Source organism: Triticum urartu, chromosome 2 (genome assembly GCF_003073215.2).
Source record: "Triticum urartu cultivar G1812 chromosome 2, Tu2.1, whole genome shotgun sequence".
Lineage (NCBI taxonomy): Eukaryota > Viridiplantae > Streptophyta > Magnoliopsida > Poales > Poaceae > Triticum > Triticum urartu.
In genome coordinates this window covers 589084103-589093917 of record NC_053023.1, presented here as the reverse complement: position 1 = coordinate 589093917, position 9815 = coordinate 589084103, and positions in this window count along the sequence as shown.

Below are 9815 nucleotides of genomic sequence, written 5' to 3'. Positions count from 1 at the left end.
CAAAATGTGAACGTTAGGTTTTTCGGTGGGAACGACACATCAACTCGGTGGGACTGATTTCATTAGGGTTAGGGCATAACGTAATCTCGGTGAGACCGATTACACAAATTCGGCGGGACCGATTTTGGTAATAAGCTAACTAGAGAGTTGGTCAGGCAAACTCGGTGGGACCGATTGCTCATCTGGTTAGACTGAAACATTACGAAGGGAAACAGAGAGTTTGCAATATCATCTCGATGAGACCGAGATCCCTATCGGTGAGACCAAAAGAACTAGGGTTTTGTGGCAGTGGCTATGTCAACTAAACTTGGTGGCGCCAGATGGAAAGTTTCGGTGGGGCCGAGTTTCACTTTTGGTTTGGCACATATGTGGATATGATAAAGTGGTTGAGGGTTTTGGAGCATATCACTAAGCACTTTGAGCATGTAACCCATTAAGCAACACCTCATCCCATTTTAATAGTATTGGCTTTTCGTATGGACTGAATGTGATCTTGGATCACTAAAAGGTAAAATGTAGAGTCTTGACCTTTAGAGCTTGAGCCAATCTTTTGTCCTTCGCATTTTGAGGGGTCCACATTTCTAATACATGCCATGCCAATCATTGAGCTTTCCTGAAATATTTATCTTGAAATAGTATTAGCTCAATGAACTATATGTTGTTAGGAATTACCAAAACCACCAAGGGATAGTTGCACTTTCGATCTCCCCCTTTTTGGTAATTGATGACAACATATAGATCAAAGCTTCGACAAATGATTATAAGATTGAAATACATTGTCGCTTTGCGAAGTATGTGATAAGCAAGAGCTCCCCCCTAACTTTGTGCATTATTTGAAATTTGCTTTTGAATGCAAATGCACAATCGATTAGGATCATGGGTTACTCTTACATGTCACATACATCTTGGTGGAGCGCTCAAAATGATATAACTTAAAAGCATGCACTCATCACCAAGCAAAGTGAATGATCATATAAGAAAATAGAGGATAATATCATCCAAGCAAGCATTAAAGTAGCATATGATCAATCACATGATCACACAAGTATCTCACACAAGGACATAAAGTATCTCACAAAGGCACACAATAAAAAGTTCAACCAAAATAAAAGAAGCAAAACACTCTCTTGAAGCCTACGATCTATACATATTTCTCCCCCTTTGGCAACAAGTTACCAAAAAGTTCAAATATGCATAGTGCTATGCGTCTGAGGGAGTCCTGGATTAGGGGGTGTCCGGATGGCCGGGCTATACCTTCAGCCGGACTCCTGGACTATGAAGATACAAGATTTAAGACTTCGTCCCGTGTCCGGAAGGGACTTTCCTTGGCGTGGAAGGCAAGCTTGGCGATACGGATATGTAGATCTCCTACCATTTTAACCGAATTTGTGTAACCCTAACCCTCTCCGGTGTCTATATAAACTGGAGGGTTTTAGTCCGTAGGACAACATATAGAACAACAATCATACCATAGGCTAGCTTCTAGGGTTTAGCATCTCCGATCTCGTGGTAGATCTACTCTTGTACTACCCATATCATCAATATTAATCAAGCAGGACGTAGGGTTTTACATCCATCGAGAGGGCCCGAACCTGGGTAAAACTTCGTGTCCCTTGCCTCCTGTTACCATCCGGCCTAGACGCACAGTTCAGGACCCCCTACCCGAGATCTGCCGGTTTTGACACCGACATTGGTGCTTTCATTGAGAGTTCCTCTGTGTCGTCGTCGTTAGGCTTGATGGCTCCTACAATCATCAATAGCGATGCAGTCCAAGGTGAGACCTTCCTCCCTGGACAGATCTTCGTCCTCGGCGGCTTCGCACTTCGGGCCAATTCACTTGGCCATCTGGAGCAGATTGAAAGCTAGGCCCCTGGCCATCAGGTCAGATTTGGAAGTTTAAACTACATGGCTGACATCCGCGGGGACTTGATCTTCGACGAATTCGAGCCACTGCCGAGCGCGCCGCACTGTCACGACGAGCATGATCTAGCTCTGCCGCCGAACAGTTCCCTGGAGGCCGCACCCGCATCGGCTTTGACCCTTAATTCGAATCCAACCGCGCCGATCGAGGATGGGTGGTCGGACGCCGCCTCAGGGGCTGCGATCCCAACGGCGATCGAGCCAAACACCAGCCCCGCACTCCGCGAGACTCGTGACTCCAAGGAGCCGGAGTCCTCTCCGGACTCCGAACCCTCCGCGCCCCTGCCGATCGAATCCGATTGGGCGCCGATCATGGAGTTTTCTGCCGCGAACATCTTTCAGCACTCGCCTTTTGGCGATATTCTGAAGACACTAAAGTCTCTCTCTTTATCAGGAGAGCCCTGGCCGGACTACGGTCAGCAAGGTTGGGATACGGACGATGAAGAAATTCAAAGCCCACCCACCACCTACTTTGTAGCCACTGTCGACGATTTAACCGACATGCTCGACTTCGACTCTGAAGAAATCGACGGTATGGATGCCGATGAAGGAGACGATGAAGAACCAGCGCCTATTGGGCCCTGGAAAGCCACCTTGTCATATGACGTATACATGGTGGACGCACCAAAAGATGACGACGAGGAGCGGAAGGACGCACCGAAGGCTTGTTCCCTCGAGAAGCAATCAAAGCGGCGACGCAAGCGGCGCCCCAAATCCCTCCTCGACAGAAATAACGATCACACAGACCCAGTGCTGGAGCAGGGCGAACTGCTGCCGGACAACGGCAATCCGGATAATCAAGCCGAACAAACAAATTCTATCAAGGATAATAGTCCGGACGACATAACGCCGGACAGGCACCCGAAGCAGTAGAATGCCCGTAAAAGGCTTGTTGCCACCGCGAGGAGTCTGAAAAAGCAGAAGCAAAGACTCAAGGCTGCGCAAGACACACTCCAAATCAGACGGAGTAAAATACTCAACACAACAGCGAGGTACGGCGATAATCGCCCCTCCAAGAGCTACCCAAAGCGGAAGCTGCTACCTAAATTCGATGAGGAGGCCTCAGACCCCCCACAACCAAATATCAAACAGCCACCTGGCCGGATAGACGACCCTTCTGCCAACACAGAGCGGCATACAACGCCACTCACAATACAACACGCGAACCATGCGAGGGCTCGCACCCAAAGGACGGCGCAACAAGATCCATCTATGGACCACGCAAGCGCGCCCCAGCATACAATGCAACACAACAAACATCCGAACAACGCGGTACACCCAGCTACAGGGGTGCCGCACACCCCCTATGTTTCACCGATGAGGTGCTGGACCATGAATTTCCAGAGGGATTCAAACCCGTAAACATAGAGAAATACGACGGAACAATAGACCCTGGGGTCTGGATTGAGGACTACATCCTTCATATCCATATGGCTCGAGGAGATGATCTCCACACCATCAAGTACTTACCCCTCAAGCTCAAAGGGCCAGCTCGTCACTGGCTTAAAGGCCTTCCCGAAAGCTCCATTGGAAGTTGGGAAGAGCTTGAAGACGCCTTTTGGGCAAATTTTCAAGGGACTTATGTCCGACCTCCGGATGCGGATGATTTGAGTCATATAACTCAACAGCCCGAAGAGTCAGCCCGAAAGCTTTGGAACAGGTTTGTTACTAAAAAGAACTAGATTGTCGACTGTCTGGACGCCGAAGCCTTGGTAGCTTTTAAGCATAGCGGCCGTGACGAATGGCTCGCCAGATACCTCGGCCAAAATAAGCCGAGAACGATGGCCGCATTAACAAGCCTCATGACCCGCTTTTGCGTGGGTGAGGACAGCTGGTTAGCCAGATGCAGCACCAGCGACCCCAGTAAATCTGAAGTTAGAGATGGAAACGGGAAATCATGGCGCAACAGCAATAACAAACGCCGGAATAAAGAAGACAGCACGAAGGGCATGGCAGTAAACGCCGGATTCAAAAGCTCTCGGCCAGGTCAGCAAAAGCTGCCCTCTAAAGGCATCAGGGATGAACTGTCCAGCCTCAACAAAATTCTGGACCAAGTATGTCAGATCCATAGTACCCCTGGTAAACCTGCTAATCATACCCACAGAGAATGTTGGGTCTTCAAGCAGTCCGGCAAGCTCAACGCCGTACACAAGGGGGAGGATACACCAAGTGAAGACGAGGACGAGCCTCCCAAGCAAGACACTGGGGAACAAAAGAAATTTCCACCAGAAGTCAAAACAGTAAACGTGTTACACGTGATCAAGGGAAAAAACAACGTGGCACTCCCAGGAAAACATACCCAAGTGCCTGTCACCGCGAAGTCCTGCCACTGGTCGTCTCAACCGATCACTTTCGACCATCGCGATTACTCAGCAAGTATCCGATGCGCAGGATGGGCTGCCCTGGTATTAGACCCAGTAATTGGCGGATATCACTTCACACGAGTCCTGATGGACGGTGGCAACAATCTAAACCTAATATATCAGGATACAATCCGCGGGATGGGGTTAGACCCAGGAAAAATTCGCCATAGCAATACTACCTTTAAAGGAGTAACGCCAGGCCCAGGGGCTCGTTGTACGGGCTCCCTCCTGCTACAAGTTATATCCGGCTCCCCCGATAACTTCCATCGCGAGCATTTAACCTTCCACATCGCTCCGTTCCAAAGTGGCTATCAAGCACTGCTCGGACGCGAAGCTTTCGCTTGCTTTAATGCAATACCACACTACGCCTCCCTCACACTCAAGATGCCCGGTCCACGTGGCATCATTTCAGTGAACGGAAATATCAAGCGATCTCTGCGTGCCGAAGAGAGTGCGGCTACCTTGGCAGCCGCACACTAAAGGCCCCCGGACCAGATCAAGTCCGGCGCCGCTATTTATACCGAATAAATGGTCACACCCCTATTTGTCAATACAAGGGGCTCAACGCGCGCAGACAAGTGGCAATTTTTTCTCATCTTGAATTATACATGGTTTCTTTAAAAACTATCTTTTTGCACGACAACTTTTTAACCTAAATTCCTCTCTTTTACAGACGATCATCGTGCTACAGCCGTCCAGGATACGGCACAACGGAGACACAGGCGCAGACGTGCAACAGGGACACGCTCTAAGGATTCTTTTTAGATTAAGACCCTGCGTAAACCTTTTTTACTATCTCTTGTTGATACATATCCACCGTTTAGAAGGATGCTGACATCTTGGCATGTGGCCACGCCAGAACAATGCACATACCTGGACACAAGGGGCTTCTTACAAAGGCCATTATTCAGGCCCGGTTTATACCACAAAGACCGAATACCTTAGGGAGTGTTCGGCGTCGCGAGTTTGGCCCTATATACATCAGCTCCGAATCATTGTCCTTGGTCAAATGTTGGGTTTGCCTGGCTCCTGTGTTTTGGTGCCTTACGTTCCGCTTTACTGGCTAAGGTAGCACCAGGAGAACTACTGCGATTGTGCCCTGGTTCATCTAGACGAGCACCTCAGTAGAGAAAGCCGAAAACTGACTGTCATGATATAGCGTGAGACTGGTCAACCACTCGATGACCTGTTGGAATGTTAGAATTCCTCCGCCTTAACGAAGGGCCGTTTTTCGGCCAGGCATGTACGCACCCCGGGATCGGGAGAGTGCGGAGCCACTAGGGGCTATCTAGTAGCCCCACTGTTAAACTCCTATGGCTAAGTGAAAGTGCTAAAGCATTATAGTCCCGTTGCCTCGCTCGCTCCGCTATCACCTCCTTAATAGGACCAAGACATTGGGTTAAGTGTGAATGCGTGTTTTTTGCGAGCACCTCCGCATTATATGTGTGGGGGTTGAAGCCGACGGCTGCAATCTTTCAGGTTATACACATGTATACATAAACGGCCGCCCAGGAGGCATCATATTACTTTCAGGCAAAAGTATAAAAATAGCCTTATAAAAAATTTATAAAAGCATTTCGCTTACGATGATATTACATATCACTCAAACATAATATTTTTTGAGCACTGGGTCTCTATCAAACGAGCACCCTCAAGAACTTCTTCAAAGTAGTGCTCAGCAGCCATTCGGCCTATGGCCGAATCCCGCGCTGCAACAGTGGTAGCATCCATCTCCGCCCAGTATGCTTTAACACGGGCAAAGGCCATCTGTGAGCCCTCTATGCACGCCGACCTCTTCATCTTATCAATGCGCGACACCACGTCAAGGAGTTGCTGCACCAAGCTGAAATATCTGTTCGGTTTTGGCCTTTCCGGCCATAGCTGATCCACAATAGACCTCATGGCGAGTCCGGACAACCTATTCAGTTCGGCCCATTCGGCTAATTGGTCAGTCAATGAAAGCGAACGCTCGGGAGAATGGAATTGTGTCCAAAACAGCTGGTCCACTTCACGGTCCGTCTGACCCTGGAAGTACTTGGCCGCATCGGCAGCGCTCGCCGCCAAATCCATATACACATCCTCCGAACTCCACAGCCGATCCAGAGAGGCATACCGTGGATCTCCGAACTTCCTCCGCAACATAAAGGATTTCCCAGCTACAATATCCCCGGCTTCCCGCAGCTCCTCCTTCTTCGCCCTCATAGCAGAGCTGATGTCTTTTCTCGTTGCAGCAGCCTTCTCAAGGTCCGATGCCTTCGCTAGGTTTTCCTTTTCAAGAACCCGGCAACGGTCGGCGGCGACTTTTAATTCTATGGCCATCTTGGCCATCTTATCTCGGCTCTCACCATGCGCGGCCTTCTCGGCTTTCAACTCTTCGGCCGCCTTCAAAGCAGCCGCATTACCAAACCTCGCTTGTTCCTTGGCTCAGGCAAGTTCTGCCTGCAAGGCTTCAACAGTGGCAGCTCCATCTACAGTCACAACATATTAAAGATACTGGCATCATACTGCTCTTACTATGTGGCATTTACCAGATAATGACACTTACCCTGTGCCTCGTCAAGCCTTTTGTTAACAAGCTCGATGTCGGCGTCTGCCACATCCAACTGCCGTTTTAAATGGGCAAACTCGCTAGTCCGGCCAGCCACCGGAGCTTCCATCACCTGCACATAGAGGCAGTATGATTATTACCTAGGAATATGATCCTCTATTCGTCGTCGTTTCCGATGAAAACCAGAGTCTCAGGGGCTACTATCTACACAGGGCACACCTAGCATGTGCAGGACTATCATACATTATTTTACGTACCTCAAAGCCTGCCAGTAGACTCATAAAAGCTTCATGCAATCCGCTTTCGGCGGACGAGATTCTCTCCATCACCGTATTCATCAGCACACGGTGTTCATCCGAGATGTCTGCTCGCCCCACCAACTCCCTCAGAACATCCGATCGCACACCAGACGGTGCCGGACTCTTTTGTCCGCTCTCTTCGGGAGCCGGACACTGGGAGCTTCAGGGGTCAATGGGATTATCTTCTGGCCTCACCGGACTCGGAGAGGCCCTCCGCGATGACACATCGGGGTCGCCCGCTTCCGGAGTGGAGGAGTCTGTAGGAGGCGTTTCGCTCTCCATCATCTCTGGAAGAAGATCCCTCGAAGACGAGTTCATTTGAGAGGGGCTAAGGCCCGAACTGCAAAGATATATGCGGTGGTTATTTTCTCAGAAGAAAAAGGTGGCATACCTGTACTATTAATGTATTTCGGGTCACTTACGACTCGCTGGAGAATTGATCCCCCTGCGGACTTTGTGCGGCAAAAGCACCCCCCAAGGTAGGACACTCTGTGGGAGACTTCTTCTCTCGTTTGGAAGCTTCGGCTTCCGAATCCCCGACCGCAGTCCTTTTTCTCCTCCGGTCGTCTTCCTTCATGGAGACGCTCGCTCCCTCGGTCAGAATGGGCAGCGTTGGGGGCCTGCGTCTGCCCGTATTATCTTCCCCAGTATCTTCCTTCAAGGGCTCTGGGCAAGGTGCGACCTGGAGCATCTTTTCCAATACTGGATTGTCCAAACCCTCAGGGAGGGGGGCCGAACACTGAATCAACTTCGCCTTTGTTAGCTAGTCCTGGTCAAAAAGCAAACTCTCAGAAATAACTTCGTAACAAATCAGAGATAGTATGTTCGGCCGGAAGATTCCTTACCTGTTCGGCGGCGCGGTTACTGCTCAGGCCCACGTCCTCGGTGATTTCCGGACACTCTACCTGAGGTCCGAAGAATGACTTGTACATCTCCTCGTGCGTCAGGCCGAGGAAATTTTGAATGACACACGGTCCCTCGGGATTGAACTCCCACAAGCGAAGGGGCCGGCGTTTGCAAGGCTGGACTTGACGAACCAGCATAACTTGTATTACCGCAACCAAACTAAAATCTCCATTGAAGAGATCTCGAATGAGGCTTTGCAGTATAGGCACGTCCTTGGCTGGACCCCAGCTCAGACCTCTGCTGATCCATGACATTAGTTGTGGTGGAGGGCCCGAGCGAAAAACAGGGGCGGCTGCCCACTTGGCACTTCTAGGAGCCGTGATGTAGAACCACTCATGTTGCCACAATTCAGACACCTTTGGAATGGAACCTTTGGGCCATGGAGCTCCCATCATGTTGCATATTGAGGCACCTCCACACACTGCGTGTCGCCCCTCGATCATCTTCGGCTTTACTTCAAAGGTCTTGAGCCACAGGCCAAAGTGAGGGGTAACCCGGAGGAAGGCCTCACACACGACAATAAATGTCGTGATATGAAGAAAGGAGTCCGGAGCTAGATCATGGAAATCTAGCCGTAATAAAACATCAAACCCCTGACGAAAGGATCCAGAGCCAGGCCTAGACCTCGGAGGAAGTGGGAGACGAACACGACGTTCTCGTTGGGTTCGGGGGAGGGGATGGCCTGCCCTCGGGTAGGCAGTAGATGAAAAACCTCGGCAGTCAGATATCTGGCCTCCCTCAACTTTTTGATGTCTTCTTCCGTAACGGAGGAAGGCACCCATCGGCCTTGAAGGCTAGATCCGGACATGATCGAAGGTTCGGAGCACCTGACCTGAACTTTGGGTGTTTGAGCTTGAGGTGGGGGAAGGATTCGATTGAACACGTGAGGGAAAAGAGTAAAAGCCTTGTCCCTTTATAAAGAGGGTGAATATCAAGCGTCCTCTCCGTGGCCGTTTGGACTTGCCTATAGTCTAGGAGTCCTAGAAGCGGTTGGGTTACCCACGCCCGTATTGATGAGAATCCCGGAATAAGGGGACACGATCTCTGCTTTAACAAGACGTGCCAAGGAAACCGCCTCGCATGACACGCTGAGGTGGGATAATAAAATGATTCGAATAAACGCTTGGCCGTGGTGCGATGTCACACTACGGAATATGTCAGTTGATTAGATTTGTGTAAATATTATTCTCTCTATGGCAATATGTGGAAACTTATTTTTCAGAGACGGACACTATCTTTGTGTTCAAAATCTTCTATGAAGTACTTGGAGGAGGAACCCGCCTTGCAATGCCGAAGACAATCTGCGCGCTGAACTCGTCGTCATTGAAGCCTGGTTCAGGGGCTACTGAGGGAGTCCTGGATTAGGGGGTGTCAGGATGGCCGGACTATACCTTCAGCCGGACTCCTGGACTATGAAGATACAAGATTGAAGACATCGTCCCGTGTCCGGAAGGGACTTTCCTTGGCGTGGAAGGCAAGCTTGGCGATACGGATATGTAGATCTCCTACCATTGTAACCGACTTTGTGTAACCCTAACCCTCTCCGGTGTCTATATAAACTTGAGGGTTTTAGTCCGTAGGACAACATATAGAACAACAATCATACCATAGGCTAGCTTCTAGGGTTTAGCCTCTCCGATCTCGTGGTAGAACTACTCTTGTACTACCCATATCATCAATATTAATCAAGCAGGACATAGGGTTTTACCTCCATCGAGAGGGCCCAAACCTGGGTAAAACTTCGTGTCCCTTGCCTCCTGTTACCATCCGGCCTAGACG